At 43.4% G+C, this 27,261-nt stretch overlaps 2 long non-coding RNA genes across 3 annotated transcripts; one reads left to right on the forward strand and one right to left on the reverse strand.

The window, feature by feature from the left end:
- Window positions 1–276: 276 nt before the first annotated feature.
- Window positions 277–4,074, reverse strand: LOC137473481 (uncharacterized). Of its 2 annotated transcripts, none has more exons than XR_010998839.1 (3): window positions 3,197–4,074; window positions 2,284–2,430; window positions 277–687 (listed from the first exon to the last, which is right to left on the reverse strand). It is a non-coding gene; the product is annotated as an uncharacterized lncRNA (long non-coding RNA). The 2 variants fall into 2 exon arrangements; XR_010998838.1 differs by lacking the exon at window positions 3,197–4,074 and adding an exon at window positions 2,753–2,871.
- Window positions 4,075–4,600: 526 nt separating this feature from the next.
- LOC137473482 (uncharacterized) lies at window positions 4,601–6,664 on the forward strand. Its single transcript, XR_010998840.1, has 2 exons — window positions 4,601–4,707; window positions 6,389–6,664. It is a non-coding gene; the product is annotated as an uncharacterized lncRNA (long non-coding RNA).
- The last annotated feature ends 20,597 nt before the right edge of the window (window positions 6,665–27,261 follow it).

The raw sequence follows: 27,261 nt of genomic DNA on the forward strand, positions 1-27,261 counted from the left end.
ACTGGTCCTCTTTTGATTTCCATCTCCCACATCAACAATGTGGAGCTGAAAGAGTGGCTTTTTATAGAATAATGATGTTGAAGGAAATTAGCATGGTTCTAATTAGGGGATGAAAGGAGCAATTAATTTAGAGAGTTTTGACTTCTGTGTCAGAGACATCACCCCAGCAGACCTGGAGCGAGGCAGGAACATTTCAAAACACAATGCTACAGCACGGCACAAGTGTCAGTGAACATGAAAGCAAAATTAATTGAGAGAATAGAAAATCTAGAGCAATTATGTTACAATTTCATTTATTTTTACATGTTCTGTCAAGATACCAGATTTGCAATATCCACTCCAATTCAGAATCCCATTTTTTTCCACAGTTGTTATTAAACCAAGTGGTTTCTTATACTATTTTTTCCTCCATTGAAGAGCCCAGTCCCAGAAAACCTGGGGGCAACAATTCTCCCAAGTTCCTGCAGAGTCCAGGGTTAGGAGGCAGCTTGGTCATGACGTGGTGCTTTCCCCCTGGTAAGCTGTGACTTGAAATCAATTACAACCACAGTGGAAGGGCTGGAGGTTGCTGACTCAAGCAGCCCTTTTCTGGCAGCTTTGCACTTAGTGCTTCCTTGTCTCCCACCTCCACAGATAAAAGCTGGAATCAGAGATCAAAACTTCCTCAAGCTGTTAAGCTTCTGACATCTGCAGAGCCAAGAGTTCAGAGATGATGTCAAAGTCATTATCTGCAGCTGAACCAGAAACATTTCTTTTTGTTAGCAGTCACACAGGGAAGTTCTTTTTCTATTATTTTCATATGGTTTCACGGGGTTTCAGGCCAGGATGGGTGATTAGATAATTTAATTTGTCTTGCTGGGATTTGCTAGTTACTTCTTCCTTCTTAGATTCTCCCAGGTGACTTTGAACTCAAGCATTCCTCTCCACAGGCAACCAAACCTCTGGGAAATAGGAGAAATGGACATAACCTTATAACTGAGGCTCCTGCAATGGCAAGAAACTAACTCATAATGCTGTGTGTGACCAGAGAAGTCCTAATTCTTTGCCCCAGTGCTCCAGAGAAAGCCAAACTCCAAGTGAACGGCTCTGAAAACCCAGGATAGTACAACTGAGTGGAGAGCTGTTCCTCAGGCATCCATCTGCCAAAGCTGTGGGGTGAGCTCGTCCCTGAGCTCGTTGGCGGTGGAGAAAGCAGGAAAGCCTGAGTGCACTGAAATCAGACAGGTCAGGCTGCCCAGAGATGACTTTGAAGGCTGCCAGCTCCAAAGATCTCCTTCCTAAACTGGGTGACACCGCCTGCCCTGTTAATGTCACTGCAGGAAACAACAGCTCTGTTTCCAAGCTGAGTTACTCAGTGTAGGCTTTGCACCAGCTCCAATTTTCATTTCACCTCTCCAAGCTAAAATCAGTAGATTAAGGGTGATAATCAGTCAGGTGCCTGACGATTAAGCAAGTTTTAGGGTGCCCCACTTGCCCTGCAGCAGCTGTTCCAGAAGAGCCAAGGTCTCCTGTGGGTCCTGTGTGGAATCTGCCAGGTCTGAGCTCCCTGAGATACCCCAGAGCATCTTGGACTCCTGTTTTAGGTAATTCATTACACAGCTGTATCCTGCTCTGAGCTTCCCACTGTAAGACCCACATCACAGGTGTCTCGTGTGCAAATTGTGCAAGTTCTCCAGTTTTAGAAACTAGTATATACATTTTATAAACTATTTTATTATAGAAACTATTCTATTTTACTATTATTTTAAATAAAAGCCTATTTTTATTATATAAGCTACTTTATTTATATAAACTATATAAGCTATTTAACATATATTTTATTTATGTTTATATAAAATATTTCTATTTTTATTTATAAATATATATAAATATAAAAATAAATATATTTTTCTAATTTATAAATTATTAAAATTTGAAATTATAGATTTTCTACTATTATAATTTATAAAGTATATAAATTATATTAATTTATATAATATTAATTTATTAGTATTATATAAACTAATACTAATAAACTGTGTTAGTTTTCATAACTAATTACAGCTAACATGAACCTAGTACTTGATTATTTTTTGTATAGCACATTAATCAGAGATTTAAGTGCAGGCATAAAGGATTAAGATAATTAAATTCTGAGACTAATTAGTCTCCACCCCAAAATTTAGACAAAAGTCACATGTGGACTTGTGGGTCTAATGTAAGTCTAACAAAGTTGGCAGTATTCACTTTTCAAATAACAAAATTTATATATGAATAAGAAAAAAAATGGCATCAGGCACATACAGATTTTCTAGTGTGGCTGTAATAGTGAGGAAAACTTCCGTTTTTTCAGAGGAAAAAAAAAAGCAATTCCTGCTGTAAGCCTGGAAATCATCAATGGAGAAGAAAGAAATCTTGGTTGCATTTGTTGATCTTAAGATGTTTATGGACCTTCAAGAAAACAGTGAGAAAAGAAAACTGGATGTGAACATATCTCACAGAAGGTATTTCCAGCAGAAACAGGAAATTATGTGGTGGTACACAATTGAATTTGGAATTATAACATATAGTTCTAGTCACACATATTCAAGAAGTATTAACTAAAATTAAAATAGGTGATAGAGAACATAAATTAAAAAAATAGGTAATAGCTTTGGTTATTTAACCTAGAAAACTGCAGTTTAAGGGGAATAAGAGTATATTGACATAATGATATAAGAGAGACTTTGCAACTACATCAGGAGCTTTGGCAGAAGAAGCATAAAATAAACACCTGAGAGTGGTGCAAAAAGCTTGGAAAGGATTGAGGCTGCATTTCACCTGGATATTTGAAGGAAGTTAAGCTCCAGAAGGCTGTAGCTCTGCAGTGACTTTTCAACAGGGACAGCAGAGGAGAAGCCTGAGGTTTTAGCTGTAGCACATAGTTGTACAAAATGCATGGATAAGGTAAAGAAATTTCTGTTCATTTTATGTCCTACCTTGAAAAGTATAACTTTTTGTCCCTGATCAAACTAACTTGTGATTCTTTTAGTTTGTTTGGCTTTTTTAAAAATATATTTCCATTGTACAACACATTTAGGCCAGAACTGATTTGATCTTTTCTATTTATATTCTTGCAGTTGATGACAATTGATGTTCTTTCACTTGGGTTTCAAAGGCATGAACCTCATGATCAATTTATGCCTTGCCACAATTCACCTCAGGATATGATATATACCTGGCATCCAGTTCCTGGGTAACAGATCTTTAGGACAGCTTAATGACTGATGCAGCTGTGCAAGTGGTGATGATGAAAAGAAAATCCATATTTCAGTTTTCACTCAAAATGGGGGACATTCAATCAGTAATTCCGGGGGAGGACAAAAGCAGAGATGTGAAAGATTTTGGCCTCTGCTAATTTTTATAGCTGTCAATGGAAATAGTTTATGTGGGCTCCTGGATTTACTCAAAGGCAGGGTGCTGAAGGCCTATTTGTCATTGGAAGAGCATTTTAATGCAAGCTTGACCAGGTCTGAGATGTTGTCATTTAGAAACACTGCGAAATGTCACTGACCTTTCTGTACAGAAGTTTGATGATCGGAGATAAAGTGAAGATGAGAGTGGCAGTCGTGTCAGATCTGTGGTGAGGGAAACTGGGATAGTCAGAGAAAGCACTTTGAGCCCAGTGGCCCCAAATCACCAAATTTTATGCATGTCTGACTTCAAGCTCAGCAATGAGACATGTGGACGTACAGAAAACAAATCACCTGCCTAAGCTGGCCCCATTTTTAATCTCAGTCTGGGATGAGACCCAAAAAGAATAAAGACAGTAAATTGCCTAGAAAGAAAAGCAATATGTACAAAAGTTGCTGTTATTTACTGACATTAAGAAATGTCAGCAAAGAGTTCAGGGCTGGGCAGTGCTCAGATCACTGGCCCCTCTGAGTCACTCAGACTGCGCTCAGGAAGCGATGGTCAAGCTGAGCTCAGAAAAGGCAGCTCAAATGCATTATTTTAATCATTGCTTGCAAACCCACAATTTATTAAATTCTGGAATGTAAATCTTGTCAGATTTGTAGGAAGGAGGACAGGGAATAACATTAGAAGTCCACCAGAGCTGCAACTTGTCTCAGTATGCAAGTGGGGAACAGAGAGCCTCCCCTTAGATGTGAATTTGCAGTTAAATGCAGTTAAATGCTCAAATGAGGCTTTGCTTTGGACTCATCCAGCTCTTCTTTTCTGCCCATGCTTGGTTCCATGTAGCAGTGTAGGAGAGAACAGGGAGATAAAAGTGAGAGAAGAGCCTGTCTGGAAGTGCTTTTTCAGTGTGGTGTAAGGAGGAGACAGTGAGAAGGGAGATACCCCAGGCAAACAGCACTGATTGAGAATGGTAGTAAAAACTAGGAATCTCTAACTTGCTTTGAAGCAGGGAGATGTTTCCCCTGTCTTTCAGGCAACAAAATTCAGAAACAAAATGGTGCCTCAGGTAGAAAATGGTGTGATCTTGAGCAGGTGCTGAAGCAAAGATGGGATAAATTACCTTTTATCTGCTTTGCTGGGTACATTACTCTGAGACTGGAACCACACCTGGTTTCTCAGGTGCTGATAATGGTCCCCAAGTGACCACGGGGGAGCAGGATAAAGCAATTGAACCTGCCTCTTACCAGCAAGCTCTCCACAATTAGTACCTGTGTGGAGCTTTGGTTGCCCAAAAGTTGATGTTTCCCTGCAGTCCAGCACCCTGGGCAGGTAATTGGACATTGATGCCTTTTCTTTCAACTGTGTGCTGCAGCACTGGAGGATTTTGTTAGATGTTTTATCTTTTATCTATCATTCACATGGTTTTGGCAGCTCTCCAAAAACAGTGATGCTCTTTGAAATGATTTCTGATTTTTGGTAGTTTGGTGTTTTTTTACAGAGGATCCTCTCTGCTGGACTTGGATTAGAGCAGCTCTTCCTTTAAGGTACTTACAGGTGAATTTCAAGGGGTAGAAAGGGAAGGAGAGGAGTGAGTTGTACCCAAATTAATGAGAAAAAGTAAAGGGCAATGTTATAATTTTCCTGTTTCTAACATAACAGCAGCCTAGTCAGGCCAGTGATCTATGCCCAGGAGGGAGTCCATTTCATTGGCAAATAGACCTGGCAGGGGGAAGAAAAAGGCAGGTGAATTGTTCTCATATATTTGTGGGGAAAAAAAACCAAAAAAGCAAGCTCATTCTGCAAACGAGAAAGAAAGCAGGGAAACTCTTGTTGTTCACAGGCAAAGGAGCCCAAAAGCTAAACTTTTTATTGAACTCTTGCACTAAAAGGTCTGTGGGCTCCTTCATCTTCCCAGGAGAGACCTCTCCACAGGATAAGCCCATGGCTGCTCCCAGCTGGGGCAGTGGATGTTTTATGGCTCTGAGCTTGCAGGGAAGCTCAGTCCCACAGATGATTCAGACTGCAGATGCTGAGGCACTTTCATTTCAGGAATCACTATGAAATGAGGTTTTATATTGCAGCATTGAAATACTCTGGGAAAATCTATTAGGGCAGCTGCAGGATGGGGTCAGCAGGCAGCACAGCGAGGAGCCCAGGGGACTCTAATTTACACAAACTCTCAACCACGAGCAAACACACCAGGGGTGGCATTTAAACAGTCTCTTCACTCTAGCTGTGCTACCAAAACAAGCAATTTGTGGATGACACTAAACTAGGAGGAGAGTCTGATGTGACAAATGATAGAGTGGCTGCCTAGAGGGGACCCAGATTAATTTGAAGAAAGGGCTAAATTAAACTCCGTGAGGTTTGGCAAAGGGAAGAACAAAACTCCATTCTTGGGGCAGAGAAACCAGCTGGGAGCTGACTGCCTGAACAGCAGCCCCACTGGAGAGGAGCTGTGAGGGTGGGGAGGCTCTGGGACAGGTTGTTCAGAGAACCTGTGGATGCCCCATCCCTGGAAACCTTCAAGGCTGGGTTGGATGGGGCTCTGAGAAACCTGGGCTAGTGGAAGGTGTCCCTGTCCATGGCAGGGGGTGGAGATAGGTGGTCTTTAATGTCCAACCCAAACCATTCTGTGAGCTGAGAGTGACGAGGGTGCCAGGTAAAACACCATCTATAAAAGGATGGATCTTGCTGTGATGGGTCATGTCCTGCACCCAGCAGGAGAAATTTATTCCCCATGGCTGGCACTGCTTAGGTTGTCCACAGGTGGAGAGGGACATGGAGAAGATCAAATGAAGGGCCACCATCCATCCAGGGTGTGCTGGGAGGGAGCCAGGGCTGTTGAACATGATGAAGCGACCAGAAGAGTGATCCATAAGTTTTATCCATATCACACCATAAGGGGTTACACTACAACTTTTATTTTATTTTATTTTATTTTTTTTTAATTGAAACCAAGGCTCAGAGCTTTTTTCTTTCTTTTTATTTTCCCCCTTCTTTTTCTGAGGATTGATTGACTGGGAGAGCTGATGGCTTGAAGCAAGACTGCAGGGCGTTGAGGCAGCTGGCCATCAGTCTCACAGGAAATGCCCAAGAGTGAGGCTGTTTCTGCAGTTGAAAGAGCATGTTCTAGTGGGCACTAAGTTATGGGATTTGTTGTCATTTTTTATTTCTTTTGCTGTGAAATAATTTCTGAAGAAAAGGAAGAAGAATCAAAACAATTTCTCCAAGGTGGCAGGAAGCAGAGCAGAGAAGTGGAAATGCCTCAAGTGGTTAATATCAGGTATGGATGAAAGGGATTTGACAAGGATTTCAGGAGTTTTCTGCACTCTCACTGCAAGAGATCATCTAATATGAATGATGCCTGAGCAACATTTTTAAAGACTGGACAAATGTAGCCATTAGAAACTTCAACCAACCTTAAGAACTTATTTACAGGAATTTATCTCAGGTTTCATGCATTTGTAAGCAGATTTTCCTTGTTTGATTTTTTAAAAAAATATTTTGCTCATCATGCAAAATTATTCAGTGATATTTCCTGTGAGGATGTTTTCTGACATGCACAGACATTTACTGCAATAGCAACTTTCGAGATTTTTTCTTCTGAATTTGCTATTTATTATTTGCTTTTCTTTCCCTTGAGCATTCCTGCCTATGGGTATGAACCCAGGAGGAAATCTGCAGAGTAGGAAATCTGCAGAGTATCTAACCGGCTTTGTAAAATCCGTCCAGGGAATTTTCGCTTTTCATTTTGTTTGAGAAGATTTGGCAGGTTGAAAAAGTAGAAGGTTTAGATGAAGAGAGACAAACAAGGTGATGATAGCCCCTATTGTCTCTGCCTGGTACAATGTTTATGTGTTGGGTCTGGGGTGACATGGCCACGTTCTCTTTTCCTGACCTCCTGCCCTCCAACCCTCATTTTTGGGACAGGGTTACTTCTGGGTTTGTATGGAACATTTATAGAGGAGTAAGAGGAGAAGTTTACATCTCTCCAGCCTCACATAAATTACAGTGATGCTTTATTGAGTGTGCCAGATGCTGTGTCTTGTTGGGTTATCCTGGGCTTGCTCTTGAGCTGGCTCATGCAAAGCTGGGCTCATGCTGGCTTTCCAGGGAGTGGACTTGAGTGTGAAAGGAGGATGCAAATTTCCAGGGCCGAAGAACATGGAAGCTGGATCCTGAAACTAACTGAGACCAAAGGAAATGTAGAAATTTGGGCCTGGTATTGGGAACCCAAGTACAGCAGATGTTTGGTCCATGGTTGCATCAGCTGGTGGTGGAGCCCAGTGGGTGTTTCTTTCCAGCCACATGTGCTGCAAGAGAAATCACTCAGGTGATGGTGAGCTGCTTCACTGGAAAGCTGGAAAGCCCTTCCCAGCTTGGTGTAATGTGGTGTTCACAGAAAAGGGACTCAGGGAGTGCAGGAGGGGTTACCAGATACATGAAATGGATTTCAAACCAGATCTGTAAATTAAACCCCTGTCTTCAACAACCATTTCCGCTTCCACCTGAACAGGATTTCTGGTTGTTTTTTTATATTTTTTCTCTCTTTCTGTCAGTCATGGCAAAGCCTGCACACTCCTGTGTAGCTTTCATTCCAATTAAGGCTTTTCAACATCCACAGGTGTGTGATGTTTTCTTTTTTTTCTCCTTTGTCTTGCAGCACCAGGTGCTTTCTCCTTGAATCAGTCCTACTTTGATGCACTAGTGAGAAGATGCAAACTGACAAAGACTTGGCCCCTATTATTTCTTGCCTAGTGATATTTCTTTGACAGAAGTGAATAATTTGTCATTTAAAAAAATCTACACATTTGTCCAACGTCTTTTGAACTATCTACATTCCCCTTGCAACTGTCTCAAAGCAAACCTTTTGCATTGCCCATGAAATTTCATTTTTAGTACTAAGATAAACTTCAAGAAAACAAAACTTTCTTCTTTATTTCTCTCCTTTTAACTCCCCTGGACAGATAAAACTTCAGAAAATGATCTCATCCTGCTTTGTCGTTTTGCCAATATCTTGTGCAAGATGAACATCCCAATAGGTACAAAGTGTTTGCTGTAACAAGTCAGCGTGTTTGTTTATCCACTTCCCAGAAGAATATGAAACCTTTTGAAATGCACATCCTTTTTAGTACTTCAATATGGGAGTCAAGAATAGAGTTCCTGTCACTCTGGTCAGACTGTGGGAGGGGTAGAAACAAGACAGCAACTCAGCACAGGAATTCATGCAGCCTCCCATGGAAAACCTCATGGCCTGAGTTAGAGGAGTCACTCTAAACTGATCAGAGCAAAAATGTGCACAAAGATGACACATCTGTGGAGATTTAATGAGCACAACTGTGGGACTTTACCAGTATTCAATGTAATTCCCGTTGTAGTTTATGTTCATAGACAATAAGAGGCCCTTAGCCTGATCCACTTCAGCTGCTCTCCTCTCTATTTGCTTCTTGACTTGTTCTGCAAAACTTCAACCTGGACTTTCTTTTCTCTAATGAGCTAAAATAGAAATTCCACTTGCTGTTGCCCAAGATGTGGATTTTTACTTTGGTAACAGCACATGACAATAAAAATAAGCCATAAACACATCCAGGCACATCCTCAAATATAACGCCTTGGTTCTACTCAAATTATTGTGTTTAGTTTTGTTTTTTATAAGTTTGTTTTACTTTTAAAAGAAGGAGGTCTGTGGGCAGGTTTTGAACAGACTACACTTGTGTTTTTGCTTGTATAGGAATCTGGACATGTTGTTTTGGGCATGTTTTCTTTCCAGCATGGACCTTGTCTGACTGCTTCATGTATCTGTCTGTGTTATGGATGTTATGTATTTTATTTGTCCTAGAAAATCCCTGCTCTGAAAAAAATAAACTAGAGAGAAAGTAAGATGCTATAAGCATGGATAGAGCTAGCACCAAAATTCAAGTGTTTTCCATTCTTTTTGCAGCCCTTTGGTAGTAGAGCTCCTCTCCACAAAGGCAACACTTCACCCTGCTAGACACACTCTGTAATACCCCTGAATAAATCTTTTTAGTGACAGCAGAATAATACCCAACTTATGTTGAAGGACTCCCATTTTCACTCTCCTTGCTCTTCGAGTGTTTTTTAGACAGCCTTGAATGACAAAGACTGGGAAGCAAATAGAAAGGGTCAGGACAGCACATTTTCGTCAGCTGAAGGAGCTGGGGTTTTGTTCAAAACCCTCCTTTCTCCTCTGTGTTAGCAATTTGAATTACTGCAGCTGAGTGCTGAGCAGAGATGTGGATGATCCTTGTGGATTGAGTAGAGGGGGTGAAGCACGTTGATGTGCGAATAATGCAAGTGTGTGGGTCATGCATGCCCTGCCTGCTCCCACAGACACACTCAGGTTTTGCTGATGAAAAATCCCTCCACTGGCTAAAAAAGACCTGACAAATTGATGGCTCCACTTTCTCTGTCCGAAATTGCCCTATTGCGTCACGTTGTAAAATGTCATGTGAAAGACAGACATGGAAAAGCACCCTCCGTACAGGCCCAGGGTAATAAATTAATGAGCTATAAACAGCAAAATAACCATGCTCTGTGCCTCTGAGACTGGAAGCCTGGCTCTTCACATCCAAACCCACCTGCCTGGAGCTCTTGAGCTAATGGTAAATCTCTCTGACGTGGTACAGCAGCAGGTCTCCTCTCCTTGCTTACCAGCCACAGCACACTCCAGGGGAACATCACAGCTGGAAGCCAGGAGCTCTCATAAAGTTTCGGAGGCAGAATAAACCCTGCTGCCTGCATGTGAGGACACTCACCCAGCTGAAATATGGCTTGGGAGACCATTTACTGTGGCAGTCTCAGCTTCGGCTGCCTGCTGTGGGAAGGGCTGAGCTCGTGCACCCCACAGGCTCTGGGGAGCAGAGAGGCATCAGAGGCCACGAGGGGCCCCAGGGGCTGGAGAGACACATCGGTGAGCTGACAGTGTGCCTCTAAATACTGCCACGAGGGGTGATGCACCCCCAGGGAATGGCACACTTCCCAGGCTCTGTGGTGGCACTCACCTCTAAAGCAGCCTGGACTTGATCCTATTACAGTGGTCAGGTTAAACCAGCTGGAGCCCTGACAGGATGCATTAGGGTAATTTTCTGTGCTTTAGAAGGTCTTCACTCATTGCTGCTCTGTGCCTACCTCGGCCATCAGCTGGAGCACTTGGTTTGTGTTGGCTCAGGAATCTGAATAAGGAAGGGGCTCTAATTCTGGTTGCCTCTGATCCATTAAGATGAGTTTTAAAATAATCTTTCTTAACTCTCCTCTCACTAAGAATAGTGCAAATTGAAATGCATTTCATGTCATCTCTCTGTCTAGGTGTGCAAAGGAGGCACTAAAACTTCAGATTTTCTCAAAGGCTGGTGGCTGAGGTTTGGACATTGTCTGGCAGATATAAACTTTATCAGCCAAGGCATTTGCAGAAGCAAATAGGGCAGCCAGATTCAAAGAGGCAGCACTGGTTTGATCCCAGGCAGGCAGAGCCTCTGAACTTTATTTAATCTTAACTATTCCTGAAACTGCAGCTGTGTTTACTCTCACAGAGGAGAGCAGGTGGCATCAGACCCACATGCCCCAGTCAAGAGCTTTAGATGAAGCAGCTTTGATGCCCAGAGTGCTGGGAACCCCAGCCTGGCCTGTGGGAATTTGACTTTTGGATCTTAGATTAGAAGGATGCTACTTGACAAAATCAAAAGAAAGTTTAGGTTTGTGATCAGCTGGTCGTTTCCTTCCTCTCCCTCCCTGCATGAGGCAGTGGTGGTGATCAGGGCCTTTAGTAAAAGAAACATTTCTCTTTCTTTAACACCTTCCAGCAAGGCCCCCCTCAAAGCTGCTGAATTTATTCAGAAAGTTCAACGCCTCTCCTTGAAAAGCTGAAACGTTTGACACGGCCTAGTGTGGTGGGAAAGGTTGTTTCTGAGGCCACGAGTGCAAAGCCTCAGATGTTTGATCCCTCTCATCTCCATCTGCGAAGAACTTGTTCTTTGATTTCCTTTTCCCTACTTTGCTCTGGCATTGTTGTCAGGAGACTCTGCAAATGTCAAAACCATTATCAGTCACAGGCAAGCAGGCTCTTAATTGAACTTTTATTCTCACGGCACTCCAAAGAAAAGGCTACACTGCTAGCATGGAAATGGCCTTGTGGAAATCACTGACTGTTGAAAGTAAATTATCTAAAATTGAGATATATGTGCATATATATTTATTCCCACTCAACCATTTCTTTGATTTTTATACGTACACGTACAAATAACATGCAGATTTTTTGTAAGTTCACAGTACCACTGTGTGTTTGCATATATAATAATAAATTATAGGTCCAAGTGTTTGAATATACCTTTCCCCTTGTAACTTCTCTCAGGCATATAGCATCTCCTAGCTCGCAAAATATACTCTTGCCTTGTGACAGGAGCCCACAGAAAATAAATAAAAAATATATGAGGAGAAAGTGCAAAATAACAGTCCTGTTTGCTGCCTTGTGCTGTCTCCATCCTTCTTTTTTATCCTTTGTTCACATTGTTTCCCTTCTCCATTTATGTTGATCGAGGCATGACAGGCAGACCTGATATTCAGCTGCCTAAGTCCATAAATGTCTCTTTGGATGATGCTGTGCTCCAAACAAAGTTCTGGGCAATTGGAACAAATATCCCGAGTCCATTATTAGTCCTTCTGCTTTATTAGGACATTTTTTTCCCCTTTATGTCTCCCAAAATGGTTAGCTCAGCTCTTGTCACATCTGCTTTGGCTTCAGTAGTCTACTGGATTCTACTGGATGGCAAATGCTGTTTTTGCCACTCATCCCCCAAAGGGCTCCGAGCCATTAGAGCGTCTTCTGATTTATTTCTTTCACGCAATCTGACTCACTGTCCAGGCTCTGTGTGCCTGTATTTTGTCTTTCATTCCACAGGAATTCAAAATGTCTTACAAATCAATAACCTAATCCTGACCATTTAGGAACTGAGCCCTGAACCCAAGGGTTTTTTTTTTTTTTTTGCCTTCTTGAACGGCCTCCCTTTATCTTTCACACAATGTAACCTGTGGTGAGCTCATTTTAATAATAATTGCAATACCTCCACAACCAAGCAGAAAAAAACTTGTGAAATACATCTCATTTTAGTCCTACTTATACTGAGTTTATTTCTGTAAGAAGTCTGGTTTGGGGTTCTCGCCTTCAAGCAGTCTCTGGTTTGTATTTTATTTGTATTGAGCAAAGATATTTCCAGTTTCCAGAAACAGGGCTCCTTTGCATGAGCCCAGAGCACTTCCAGCTCAGATCCTACGGATGTACAACATCCAGAGGTGTAGCAAAACATTGGCTGAGGTTCTGCTGTTAATCAGGTTTAGGAATAAAAGGAACACCTCTGACACTTTTTGCCCAGGGAAGTGGTGGAACCACCACCCCTGGAAATGTTTCAAATGTGTGGATGTGGCACTTGGGGACTTGGTTTAGTGGTGAACAGAGTGGTGCTGGTTAATGGTTGGACTTGATGGTCTTAGAGGTCTTTTCCAGCCTTAATGGTCCTATGAGAAGGCAAAGATGCCTCTGGTGCCCCACAAAAACTGTTTTTTTTTCCATGAGTGCGCAGCGAGGTGTTGTGTTAGCAGTCAGAAATTTCCCTTTCCTGTCACTGATGCCAAAATCATTGTGGAGGTTGGGGAGTCCATGTCAGGTGGCAGCTGTTCCGAAGTCACCCTGGAGATTGTGCCATTGAAGTGCAAAGGAAGGGGCTGCAGCACACTCACCACCTTTGTGGGGAAATCCCAGAGAGCTGGCTTTCCTCAGTGGTGTCTCTCTCCATGGAAAACCCCAAATTCTGTAGCAGAGTGCCAGAAAACCCTTCCAGATGTGACTCCTTGTACTTTCCATCCCACTGTCCCTCACTTTGTCAGTCAAGCTCTAGACACAGCCTATTCTGACCCAGCCATAGAAGAAGAGAATTTGAGTTGGAAAGGACCTTTCAAGACCATCTGGTCCAACCTCCTGCTGGGGACAGGGACACCTTCAACTACATCAGGCTGCCCAGAGAGGTGATGGACACCTCATCCATGGAAGCATCAGATGTCAGGTTGGACGGAGAGAGGTGATGGACACCTCATCCATGGAAGCATCAGATGTCAGGTTGGACGGAGAGAGGTGATGGACACCTCATCCATGGAAGCATCAGATGTCAGGTTGGACGGAGAGAGGTGATGGACACCTCATCCATGGAAGCATCAGATGTCAGGTTGGACGGAGAGAGGTGATGGACACCTCATCCATGGAAGCATCAGATGTCAGGTTGGACGGAGAGAGGTGATGGACACCTCATCCATGGAAGCATCAGATGTCAGGTTGGACGGAGAGAGGTGATGGACACCTCATCCATGGAAGCATCAGGTGTCAGGTTGGACAGGGCTCTGAGCCTGAGGTGTTTTACCACCCTCATTGTCAACATCTTCCTTATGTATAGTCTTAATCTATCTTTTTTTAGTTTAAAACCATAACTCCCATCCTATCACTGTATGCCCCACTAAAAGTCAGTCCCCATCTTTCTTTAAGCTCTCTTTAAGTACTGAAAGGCCACATCTGATGGTTCTTCAGCTTTCCCCCTCTCCTCAGCTGACACAGCCCCTATTTCCAAGTAGGGAGGCACTAATGAGCAGCCAAGGAAAGGGAAATGGCAGGTAGATGGTGTTGAGCTGTGACAGCTCTGCTGGCAGCACCAAGAAGCTGCTTCTATTGTTCCCCACCCTGTTACACGACTCAAGAGGTACAAAAGGACATGAATTTTTGGATTTTTTTCACCTATGCTACCCGCAAACAATAATTAAATATTGACATGCACTTTAATTAGGCCCCTTGCCTTTAATCAAGTTGCAGTTCACAAAGAGTTTTTTGTCTCCCACTGATACCCTGGATGGGGAAGAGGCAAGGGTGAATATAAATTATGTCTCATTTCTGTGTAAGAGCTCTGTAACTTACACGAATCTCTTTTTTTTTCCCTCTTTGATATCTTCACTAAAATATCTTTTCATCACTTGATGGCAGTAGAGCTATAATGTAAATTTATACATACTGATGCTGCATGGATGCATCGAAGAAAAAAAAAACTACCTCATATTTATGTTTGTCTATGTATTTTTCTAAGGGTCTGTTTTGCATTAAAAGTTTGAAAATATATAAGGCATAGGAAAGCTTTGTATTTTCAGAAGGGATTAATGCAGAGAATATTTAATTTCTTCACAGTCATCATAAATAACAGTTGGTGCAACCAAACATCCCCTAAATTCCTTCAGCTGTAACTCCAAACTCTGCAAAAATAAAATCAACTTTCTTCTTTAATTTTAACTTCCGTGCACTTAATTTGCTTTCTGTTGTTAGTGCTGTGGTAAAGGCAGCAGCTCTTGTAATTATCAGCCTGTGAGGTTTCACACTACCGGCAGTGCTAGTGCTTGCTCTTTTACAGTCAAAATATACATATGAAATGCAACAATACGGATATCAAGTTACTCCCTGCTCTCATTACCTGAAACTCAGATAAGTCCCTGGCAAATAATAAGACTTTGCTGTGCAGCTAACAAATGCTGATGCCTCTTTGTATCAGCGTTCCTACAATCCAGGTGAAAGTAATCTTCATAAAATCGAGCCTGTCCCCATGTTACCCTTTCTGGCTCACCCTGGAAGGTGCAGCATGCTGTGCCTTTACTCCTGATACAACAAAAATCTGGCTCCATTCCCCAGAGATAAACCTGCAGCCCACCAGGCTGTGTTTAATGATGCACTGGCTATGCAGCAGTGTGAACTAGTTGCTAACTACACTGCGAACTAAAAATAAGAGCTGTTTGCCTTGCTTGTCTTTTTCCCCAAGTGACTGGCATGTGTTAGTGGCTCCATTACCTGTGGCAATGAATCCAGAGTCTGCCTTGCCAGAACCAAGCCTTTATTTTGCTGCCTGGATGCTCTCTGAGCTCCAAAATATTTCCTTGCCTGGAGTTATGAGTATACAATTTCATGAGCTCCAAATCTTGCACAAACCTGACAGTGCCTTCTAGAGGAAAAACACCTCCCATCCCAGAGCTGATCACCCCTGACTCATATTTTTACCCTAATTTGATATCAGACCAAGCTGTTTTTCTCCCTCTTTTCTAAACTTCCAGTTCTAAAAAGTTTTGCAAAGTATCTGGCAGTAGCACAGCTGCAATATTTCACCATGGAGGGCACTCCACTGCAGATATCTGTGGCTGGAAGCAGAGCATTCCTGCAGAGTGCAGGCAGCATTGCACCGTAACCTCTCTCTGCAGACCCCGGAGAGCTGCGCTGGCAGACATCCTCCCCTGCCTCTGAGCATTTATTTCCCCAGGCACAACCATTTCAGCATCTCCTGCCGCTGCTGGCTGGCAAAGCTTTTGCTCAGTTTGCCCTCCCAGGGGTATTTTTGCAGGGACACCGGAGTGCCTCACTGCTGGAGTGTTCACCTGCAGAAGGGATGCAGACCCAGGTCTGCTCCTGCAGGCAAGGCAGCAACAGCCCCTGCCTCCCCCTTCCCCCGTGAGGCTGTTCCAGGGAGCATTTCTTATCCTTTCTCTCTCTCACACAGGTCTCTGGTTCAATTAATATTTAATTCTTACACTCGCTGGGACAACCTGAACTGGGGAGATGAGGGAAATCTTGTTCCAGGCTGCGTTGGCAGCCTGCTGAACAGCTGCCTGGGGAGGTGGAAGACACACAGTCATTTATCCCTTTCCAATCAGGCAGAGATGGACTTGAAAATATCTCCTATCACAGACAGTTCTTGTACATAAATAGATTAAGGATTTTTTTTTCCCCCCCAACCTGTACAACTCAGAGAGAAGGAACTGGTGGTTTGTCTGTCCTTGCTGGGCAGCACCACCCAGTGCCCTGCTCTGAGCCTCACCCTGAGAGGTGCTTTGGCAGGACTTTACACACCGGAGGGCTCAGTACCTGAGCCCTCTCCCTCGAGGACAGGAGTTCATGCAGGGGACAGAGCCCAAGCATGCCCACCACAGCACCCACCTTGCAGAGCTTCTCTCTGAGCCCTGTCCTTGCTCTGAGCTGTTTGTTCTGCCTCTGCACTCCAAGCAACCCCCACTTAGCAGCACCTGTCCTTGATGATTCCCCATTCCTCTGTTCAATCCACTGTTAAGCGAGGCAGGCAAAGGAAAAGAACCCCTCCTGATACCAGAAAAACTGCTGTGATTTCAATCCAAGGTATTTTGACATTAATAATGTTGGGAACATTCAAATAATGCTGCCAGGGGAATGGAGCAATATTTGACTTTCTTTTTACCTTGATCTCATTACTGGCTAGAAAGCCTGTTATAGAACAACAGCTTTTTTGTTTATGAAAGGAAAAGAGGGAAAAATACTCCATAATTTTAAAACCTGAAATTGCTAAAGACAACACAGAGATTATTTACCCCAAAGCGACAGTCTTAACTTCAGCTACAGTAACTTTATAGGAAGTGCTGCTTCTTTTCAGTTTTCTGCATTTTACGACTGGTGAGAATTTTCACCATAAATTCAGACATTTGCAGTTCCTCTATCTGTCATAAGGAAGTGGTTGGTAAATGAGTGAAGTGCTCCAGTTCCCAGGGATGTTATGATCCAACATCTGCTAAGTCCATGGAAATACTCCCTGTTGACTTCTGCCAGTTCTGGATCAAGCACTTTTCAAAAAGATGGAAAAGGCAGAATATTTTTGCCCCTTTATCATTTAGCAGAAAGAAACCTGTTAGTCTGAAGTTCCTTTCCTGTGCCAGTGTAATTCCACTGGACTCAGGCCTTCACTGAAATGGAATTAGACCAAGAAATACTGGGACAAGGTATCTGAGTAATGAATTATGTTTGTCCTGAGGAAATGAACTCCTGTGATGTGCTTCAAATCCCTGCAGGCTGTGGGAGCCAAGCTCTATAAAACATTGCTTTCCAGATGACTCTGCTGGTTCCAGTCCCTTCAGAAGGACTGTGACCTCCCTGCACTAAGCTCAGACTCTACTGAATGTACTTTAAAATATTGCTGAGCTGCTCTGATTTTTCACCCTTTCACAGAAAAGCATTAGCCTTCTTTGTTTAGATGCTTCCTGAAATGATTTTTACTCTGACAAGCCCACACTCCTCTGAGGAGAGTCCCTTGCTGCCATTTGCCATCAGCAGTGTTTCTGGGGTGCTGCTGCACTGCAGGAGGACTCAGGCTCGGGACTGATTTCTTTCCTATGCCATTGCAAATACTCCTGGTGTCTGCATAAAGCAAGCCTGACAGGAGCCCAACAGCTGTCTCTGCTGAAGACAATATTGTTAAACTCCTAATTTCTTCTGAGGTCTTCTATGGAGAATAAAAAATTAACTGCTCCCTCCATCCTGTTTTCTTCAAAAAGAGAGGGAAAATGCTCCAGGATGGTATCAGTCACCCTTCTCCATCAATTCCACTTTCATTTTCAACACTGAAATTTGGGGTTTAATGAAATTCCTCCACTCCCTCCCCCACAAAAATTTGTCACCATTCCTTGTTCCAGCCCCCTTTCTTTATGTTACCATCTTCCTCTACAGCTCCTTTGCAGCGTTGCCATCTGTTAGGATGGAGCTACCTCACTGCACTTGGGGTATCCACAACCCTGACCATCCTGTCTGAATGTCCTCAAGCTGTCCCAGTATAACCCCAACTCAGTAAGAAATTCTTTATGCTGCCTCAACCTTGCTTATGAGTGCAGCAATGAGGTCCTTTATTAAGTCTGGTACCCCTAAATCAGTTCTAAATTGCAAAGCCTGAGATTAATAGTGCCTATTTCAGGGTCCAGGCTTCTTTTATGATTTTCAATATGCTCTTTCCATGCCTTTCCCCCTAAAAATGGCTATAGAAGTGTCAATTTTCCAGAAAAAAGGCTAAATAGTTGGCTTATTTTCTCCTTATTTTTATTTCTTTTTGAAATACTTGTATCAAACTAGATTTCCCAGAAAATAAACCAGTTTTAGTTTTGGAATGAAAGAGCATCAGGCACATCTCAGAAGGATTGAAGCTGATAGACAAAAATGTTTGTCTCAGGGTAAGGCATGACACCTAGAGTGTTTGTAATAGGGAAAGAGTTTAGGGTCTTAAAAAAAAGGAAAGGACAAGGAAATTGCTGAAGATCTTCCTCTTGTTCTGTGTATTTTGGATGTCCAGTCCCTGTGAACTTGTCCTGTGTCTGTGGGCTTGGATTCATGTTTAGGGTGTTGAAGGCTGGAGGGGCACCAAGGTTTAATGGATGATGGAGCAAACTCTGAACTGGTGTCTGGGCAGTGTTACCTGGAAAAACATGCACAGTACAAACTGTTGCAGTCCAAGTGCTTGGGAACAGCCTGAGTTTGGGATGTATATTTCATTTTTTGGCTGCTCCTCCTCCTCCTACTTCCCTTGTCCCTGACCCAGATCACTAAATTTGTGGCAGATTTAATCCTCTATGATATCTAATAGAATGCTACACCAGTTGTATTCCCAAGTTCACACCCATGTGACTTCCAGTCTGGGGGATGAGGAGAAGGAGCTGCCTCTCTGGACTCTGACCTCTCAGATCCCTTACGAGCCCTCTTTGCTGATACTGAAGTTCCTGGCTGCTGCTGGCTCACATGAGACCCTTAAACACTTCTGCACTTTTATTTTTTTCTGGTGTTAAGAAGCAGGCAGGCATTTACTTTAGCGGAAAAAGCTGAAGTCCTTTATAGCACCATCATTGCTATTCTGGTGGTGGCTCCCCTATGTCTCCCTGGACTTAGCAGGCAGAAGGTCTTCTGACAGCCTGAGCTTTGCCTCTGGTTCAGAGTGAGCATCTCCTTATATAAAGTCCAGTGAGAAGGGGAAAACTCTGGAGAAAAGAGCTCTTTTTTTTTTTTTTTTAATAATAATTGTCCTATTTCTGTTGGATTTCCTGCCACACCAACACAGCCTATCCTTTCACACCAGCTTTGCCATGAACAGGGACATGCTGTGTTCTCCTTCCATCCCTCCCAACTGGAGCTGCTGCAAGTAAGAGAGTTACTTTATGTTCAGGAGGAAGCTTGCTGGCTCTGGCTAGTCCAAACTCCAGAATTATGAAATAAAATGAAGGGGATCAGCTGGTTAAGTTTTCTGGGTTATCCTCAATCTGCAGAAGTGGCTTTGCACAGCTCTGATGTGAATGTTCCTCTATGCCTTGGAAATCTCCTTTCTCCTGTGTGGGATCCATTTTACCTCATTATAAATGTTGAATTTAATTGTTCAAGCTGAAAGCGTCTGTGTGGACATCCACTGTTGTTGTTAAAGTGTTTTCCAGAGGGGGATTTATTTCATCTGCTCTAGGATTCTGTTTTACAGTCTACTTAATACATCACTCTCAGCTGGTGTAGAAAATAAGCAATTCTATTACCCCTCTTCCCTTTGGCTGTACAATCCTGCCTGTTCTGCTAAAGATCATTTCCATGAGGAATCTGGATGGGGAATTCAGCTGGCAGAAAATTTCCCTTGGTGTTTTCTGAGGCTTTTGTTGGGGGAAGTGTGTAGATTTTACTTTTGTTTCAGCCAGCCCAGTTTCTGGGACACTCCACAGTCAAAGAAAATCTAGCAATGACAAAAAGAAAGACAAAGGAAAAATTGGCTGAGACAGAGGGAATTTCAAATGATACCAATACCCAGAGCCTTGGGTGGAATAAAGGGACTGTGGAATTTCCCCCTTAAAGAACACAAATGTCTCTTTGGGGGGATGTCCCATACACCAAATGAGCTTAGAAGATTTCCACTTATGAAGAGGCTGACTTGACTTTAGCCTAAAACCCAGCCTGAGAAGGCTTAGCCTAGATGGCTTTTGAGGGTCCCTTCCAACACAAGCTGCTCTGTGATTCCATGCTCTGAAGGAACAGCAATAACTGCTGTGCTGGAGTTGTATCCCCTGGCCTCTCTTGCCATATTCACTATCTTCACTGCCTCCCCTTTGCAGTTTGTCCATCCTGGCTGGGGTTCAGCTCTCCTTCTGCCTCTGGGGACAGCAGGCACATGGCACTGCCAGCCTCGTGGGGCAGTGGTGAGAGGTGGACACACAGAGACAGTCCCCCCATTCACAAACCCCTTAAAAAAATATTTCACATGGACTTATTCCCACTGAAGTCAGCATTAGTGAAGACTAGAGATGTTTCTTGGTGGAGTAAGGAGCAGGCCTATTAAACTGATGGGGCTTTCCATTAGGTTAACAGGATTTGGGCTGGGCTACACATAATTTGTGAAAAACTTAGAATTTATATGTTTCCCTGTGCTGTACAAGGAAGAGAACAGGGACTGAAGAAAACCAGGCAACATTTAGAGGCCTCAGTATCCCATCAGCTTTAGCACAGCAGGGTGCAGATGACACAGGAATGCAGATGTGATGAGAGATTTCTGTGGCAGCTGAAGTTCACTGCAAAAACTTCACCAGAAAGCAATCCGGGTAAGGAAATTGCTGCAGGGAACTGTAACAAATAAGAATTACAATAAGGAACAAATGACAAGAAAGCAGAAATGACAGTTTTTTCTGGAAGCATTTCCTGATTTATCTCCAACCAGAGTCTCTCCGAGTGAGCATATTAGAGCTTACACCACATAGCAAAGAAATAATGAAACTCGCTTAAGATACAGGCATCCTCGCTGCCTGAGTCATACTGGTTGCTAAAAGATACTTAAATAAGTGAATAGCCTTGAAGCACAAGATGACCAGATGAAGAAGATTGTTCTGAAGTGCAGATAAGCTGGCTCTTAGTGACACACAAATCCTAATTCTACAGCTAGTACTGAGAAGAAACGATAGCAGGGCCATACGGTTTACTCCCCCCTGCCCCTCCTGGCAGCAGGATATTAACTGAGATAATATTTAAGAATGAGCACAACATCCTGTGAGTGCCACACACGCAGTGCAGGCACAGATCACCTCAGCTGAGCTCCCTGTGCCCCGGGCACAGGCTGAGCATGGCATGTCCCCTCTCCATGACCACGCTGCAGTCGTGCCCCGGAGCGGGGATGTGCAGCCCTGGCTGACGTCAGGCCATGACAACCCCGCTGTGAACCCTCTGCTCCTCTGGGGCACCCCCAGGAGAAAGGCAAACGGCAGTTATGGGTCAGCAGGGACACTGCACAGGGCTCAGAGATCTGAGATGGAGCATGGACGTCCACATGGAGCATCCACAGTGGATGGTGCTGCTGTGAGCACTGTGGACATGAAGCAGACAACTCCAGCTGGGTCAGGAGGTGGGCCCATTCTTGTTGGAGTCCAGGACATCCCTCTGGCTGCCCTGGCTGTCTCGAGACCCTGGCAGGGGGCTCGGAGGCCTTGGCACAAAGTCAAAAACACCTGTGGCTTTGATTTTAGCCTGTGGAAAAAGCTGCCAACTTTGTATGAGGAATTACAAGCCACAAGGGTTTTAGTAGTGCGATATTTGAACTAACACAGGGTGGAAAAGCAGAATTTTGAGATTTTTAGAATGGGGTTCAAGGGGGTACAAGATGAAGGGATTTGGGCATGTCCTAACCTTCTTTTCCTTCTTGTCCTCCATGTCTTGGTGTGATGGTGACACTTTTCTATTGGTTTAAGGCAGAGATTCACAGTCTAACATGGGTGATGGGAATTGGTAATAAACTGCAAACAGAACACGTAGTTTTGAGTATATAAGGTGGGAGCCACCCAAGGCTCGGGCAGAATGCTGTGGTGGACTGGCTAGGCAGAGCTCGGCAGGTCAGAGAAAGAATGTTTATAGATAAGAAGAAATAAACAACCTTGAAAGCACAATCGGACGCATTCCAGGCTCCTTCTTTGGCTGCAGCGGGCTAGGGAGAAAAGATTCTTTACGATCTTGGGGTCACCTCGACCTTCAAAACCCCGAGAAATCGACAATTCTCTGGTGGGAGTCAAAGGCAGCAAGGATGAACCCACTCAGGGTATCAGGTTTGATCTCTCTACAGGAAGATGAAGGACTTCTCCAGTAGACCCAGCATCTTTCTGCAGCACATTTAGTTGTCTCACCGTAACTTGGCTGCATCCCTTGCATGTTGGGAAGGCTTACAATAACCTGGGCATTTTCCCTACAGTGAGCTGGAAACCAAAGGCTCCATCAAGGGAACTGTTTTGCCAGTGGGCCATGGCAAGTTCAGCTGGCAATCACAGGGGCTTCCAGTGACTCTTGCCTCTGGGCAAGAGCTGTGGCACACAGAGTTCAATGCAAGTGTGCAGAAGATGCCTGGGAAAGTGATGGGAGGGGTGGGGTCATAGCTGCATTTTAGGAAAGGTCTCTCTCTAACACAATACAATAGCACAGTGAATGAAAAACAGGAGTCTACAGTACTTCAGGTTCAGGCACTGTTTTTGAACAAGGACTGGCTGCTAATTTCTTCGTATCTCCACAAAAAGTGGAGAGACAGTATGAGCCAGGGAGGTGGGGAGGAATGAATAATGTGGCATTCTCCTTTTGCTAAGTGACCTTTTAAAATCAAGAAGCTGAAATCTAAATACCAGGGGGGAGCCTGGGGGAGAAATTACAAACAGCATTGCTGTTCCATGCTCCAGCCCTCCACTGGAAAGGCAGCACAGGAGGGTGAGTTAAAGCATGGAGAAAAGGGTCACTCCTTTTTCATTTAAACAACCAGCACAATCATTTCACATTTGGCAGATCATTACTAAAAACCTACTCATAAATTCTGACTCAGTTGGTTTAGAACACAAAATTATGGATTCAGGCAGCTGCAGAGTACAATGAAATATTGAAACAAGTGGTATTTGGTGTTTACACTAAATATGACATGGCAAATAAAATGGTTTGCTTTGGTGTTTTCTGCATGTGGGCAGCATACTGAACCAGTAACATTTAAACCAGACTTATATGCTGCCCTATCTGCATTTTGAAGCCTTTGTTAAATTCAATCATTGCTTTGTGTGTCCTTATAATCCAGGAACTGATCTGCAGATCATTGTGTGACGCCATTGGTCTGGCTGAGTTCTTATTTGCATCTGACTCATGGCATGTCCCTGCCCCTGTTCAAATTCCTGAAGCCAGAGGCCACTACATCAGGAAATCAATTCTTCCTGCAGTAATGCTTGACCCTGAGCCTCATGCATGCCTTTAGCAAGTGATTCTTCATTGAGCCTGAGAATTTCCACGTAAGAGGGGCCAAATTATCATGGAATGCCAGGAGTGACTCTGAAAATTGGTATTGCAGCTTAGAAGAGGTGAAGTGGTAGGGAGGCAGAGTGAATGGATGAGAAACCTGTGAAATGAGGAGGATTCTGTGGCCCAAAATGCTGCCAAATGCAGCACTACAGTGTAAAACTCAAAGGTGGGTCTGAGAAGCATTGAAGAGAAGCAAATTCCTGGAGCATCTCTCAAATCTGGTACAGAAGACAGGCTTTGCTAAGTTTTGCCAGACCCAGAGGTCACTGAATGGATCAGGGAGTTTATTTCTGTCTCTTGTGACCACAGGCAGCAGGTCACGGCTGGCTGGCTCTGATGGCTTTGGGCAGGGTCCATCCCAGTTTGACCTGCCCTGTGTGAATTGTGACAGAAGGTGCATTTAAGCATCCGAATGACCTGAAGACCTGGTGACTGCTAATGAAAAGTTCTAATTGTCTGCAGTCACTGGCCTAGTTTGAGCCACCTGCAGAGTAGCAGAAGTCTGTAAAGAGACAGCACTGAAAATCTTAGGCTGTAAAACATCTGCTGGCTTTAAAATGACTTAAATAGATTATAGTCATGCTGTGAAGCTGTTTGTTTCTGTTCCCTTGTTTAGATTGTACCAAAGAATTGCATTTAGTGGGGGAGGTGATGAAAGAGAATCAGATAAATAGGTAGAAGATGCTCCAAATCCTTCCTTTCCTGTGGCAGGCTCTGAAAAGACATCACCTTTCTCCTGCTGGTGCCGGACTTGGAGACAGCGGGAAGTCAGAACTGGCATCTGTCACCTCTCTGAAAGTTTGATAATCAGAGATGCACTAGACTATTGCAAAACCAGCCCCACAGTCATAAGAGGGCTGTTGCCCAGCATTGCTCAGAGAGAGAACCTCTGATGTGATTAGTGGGGTGGTGAGGCAAAGCTACGAGGCTGCATCAACTCCTCCTGCAGCAGGTCACAAAGTGCCACACTTTGTTCGTGTGAGAAAGGTCAGATAATCAGCGTTCAGACAGAAGAGAAAAAATGAGCCTGGGATTCATCAGTGTTAAAGCAAATGTTATAAATTATGCATGACCACTCATTTATCTGTGTATTTCCATTCATAAGACAGTTGAGGATTTTTGGGAGGGAAAAAAAAAACCCAAACCCAAAACTTCTGGTTTGGCTTAGTGTCCAGAAGCTAACCTTTGAGCTGGAAACAAAGTTTTGCCTAAGAAATAAACATCCTCCTCGCCCTAAACAGTCCAAATGTTTCTTAGTGCAAATTTGATAAGCCAAGAGATATTCTAATTATTTTTCTGTTATACCATAATCCTTTGACCACTACTTCCTTCTGATGCATAACTTTGACAACTACGTGCTGAAGAATAACTGATTTTTATTAATTCTGCCAAAATACATAAAACCTTCACACCTGAGCTTTCAGAACTCCAGTTGCAAACCTCTGCAAGAATAACAGACCACAGGAATTCAGGGTACATAAGGGGAAGGTATGAATGACATGTGTGTGTATATCAAAGGCAACTTTGGTCTTTGGACCTCAAGTCTTGTTGCCTGTATTCTCAAGAAATTTTATTGCACAGACCATTTCACCAGAACCTGAAAACAGAGAAAAAGAAGAATTTGAGCAGCTGTTCATGCTGTCACACAATCTTTCATCAGAATCACCACTCGTGTTCTTCCTTTCTGGTCTATCTTCAAATAACTCTGATGCAGAAGACAGAACATCCAGATAATGAATTTGAATGCTTCACCATTCATTAGATTATTTATCACAAATGCCTAGCCTGTAATTTTTGATATAATTCAAGATTCATTCTCACTTTGTCAGAGGCAGCAAGCATAGATTATTCTCTTTGCAGCAGTCTGTTTGCTGTCTCTCTCCTCTCTTCTTTCTTTCTCTTCTTTCCTTCTCCTCTCTTTTCCGTCTTCTTCTTCTTCCTCTCCTCTTCTTCTTCTTCCTCTCCTCTTCTTCTTCTTCCTCTCCTCTCCTTCTTCCTCTCCTCTCCTCTCCTCTCCTCTCCTCTCCTCTCCTCTCCTCTCCTCTCCTCTCCTCTCCTCTCCTCTCCTCTCCTCTCCTCTCCTCTCCTCTCCTCTCCTCTCCTCTCCTCTCCTCTCCTCTCCTCTCCTCTCCTCTCCTCTCCTCTCCTCTCCTCTCCTCTCCTCTCCTCTCCTCTCCTCTCCTCTCCTCTCCTCTCCTCTCCTCTCCTCTCCTCTCCTCTCCTCTCCTCTCCTCTCCTCTCCTCTCCTCTCCTCTCCTCTCCTCTCCTCTCCTCTCCTCTCCTCTCCTCTCCTCTCCTCTCCTCTCCTCTCCTCTCCTCTCCTCTCCTCTCCTCTCCTCTCCTCTCCTCTCCTCTTTTTCTCCCAGGGGACATGATCTGTAAACCTCTCTGTGTTCTACATATAATTTACATCCTCACGTGTGCCACTCAAATCTGGAGAATCAAGGCACTTCCAGTAGTTAAGAGCCAAGGAATTTGTGTCTCATATGGACCTATATAGTCTGCCTGGAGTTTTTAGTAGCACCAGCATATTTAACTTGACCCTGCTTGGATCTGCAAAGTCTCCCAGGTACTGTGGTGAGGAGAAATTGTTTAAGCAGTTGGATCCCATTCTCTCTCTCCCTCACTTGACTTTTACTGAAGGTTATTATTTTGCACTTGTCCACATCAATTTTTCTCCCACTTGTTCATCTCACAAAGCAGCTTTTTCTGTCTTGTAGTAGCAACAAAATAGAACAGGAATTCACTGATGAAAACACTGAAGAGTGCAAGACCCACTGCAAATGCTGTGACAAACTACTCAATACATCACTTCAACTGCAAACTTTTGACAACTCTCTGGGTCTGATTATTCCACCAGTTTTGCACCAATTCTATGGTTTTTTCTTGCTGAGTTGCTTCTGCCACTTGTTTATGAGGACATCATATGGGGTATTACTAAAAGTGTTAAGTAAAAGAGGCATTTCTTGCTACTCCTCTCTCCACTGGCCTTTATCCTGTCAGAAAGAGAGAGATTATATTTCCTTTACATTATTTCTTCTTAACAAATCTGTATTAACTGACACCCATTTCTTCATTATTTCCCAGTAAGGTTATTTGTGTATTGTTTACAAACTGCTCAGCTATTTATTTAAGGAGGAGAGTATTCATATTTTTATTGTCTTCTGAGTGCTGAAGTTATCCCAACAGCCTTCCCTTTCCTTCTCCCTTTACTCACCCTGTAAAAATGTTTGTGTACCCACTCTGCTCCACTTTGTATTCCATTAAATTCTAAGTTAAAAGTAGCTGGGTTTTCCTCCCTGTTTGGCTGAATGCTTCCTCTGCACCTCAGTGCTCTGTCTGGAAGAAGCCTTTCCCTTTTATTTTCAGGCTGGATTTATTTATTTCTGGGCAGTTTATACCTACTTTCTCTTTTGCTAGGTCTGTCTTTTGCCTTAAGTAGTTCTTTTCTCTTCCCTGGTGTTTATCCCCAAGGACAGCTTTGCAATTTCATCCCTTTCAGACTTCATATTTATAGAGTAAACAGAAACACTGGTCACCTATTTTATTTTAATGTTTCTTTTTTTTTTCCCTTGCATAAACTAGAATATCCTATCAATTCCAGGAATAAATTTTCTGCTCCTTTGACTGTTGGATTTCCTCTTTCTTCAGCACAGATGACCTGGCTTGTCCCAAGAACACCAGGTGAGTGCTCAGTGGTCCCTGATGCTGATGTAGCTGTGGGTTACCTTTGCCTC

This window comes from Anomalospiza imberbis, chromosome 4, assembly GCF_031753505.1.
Source record: "Anomalospiza imberbis isolate Cuckoo-Finch-1a 21T00152 chromosome 4, ASM3175350v1, whole genome shotgun sequence".
Taxonomy (NCBI): domain Eukaryota; kingdom Metazoa; phylum Chordata; class Aves; order Passeriformes; family Viduidae; genus Anomalospiza; species Anomalospiza imberbis.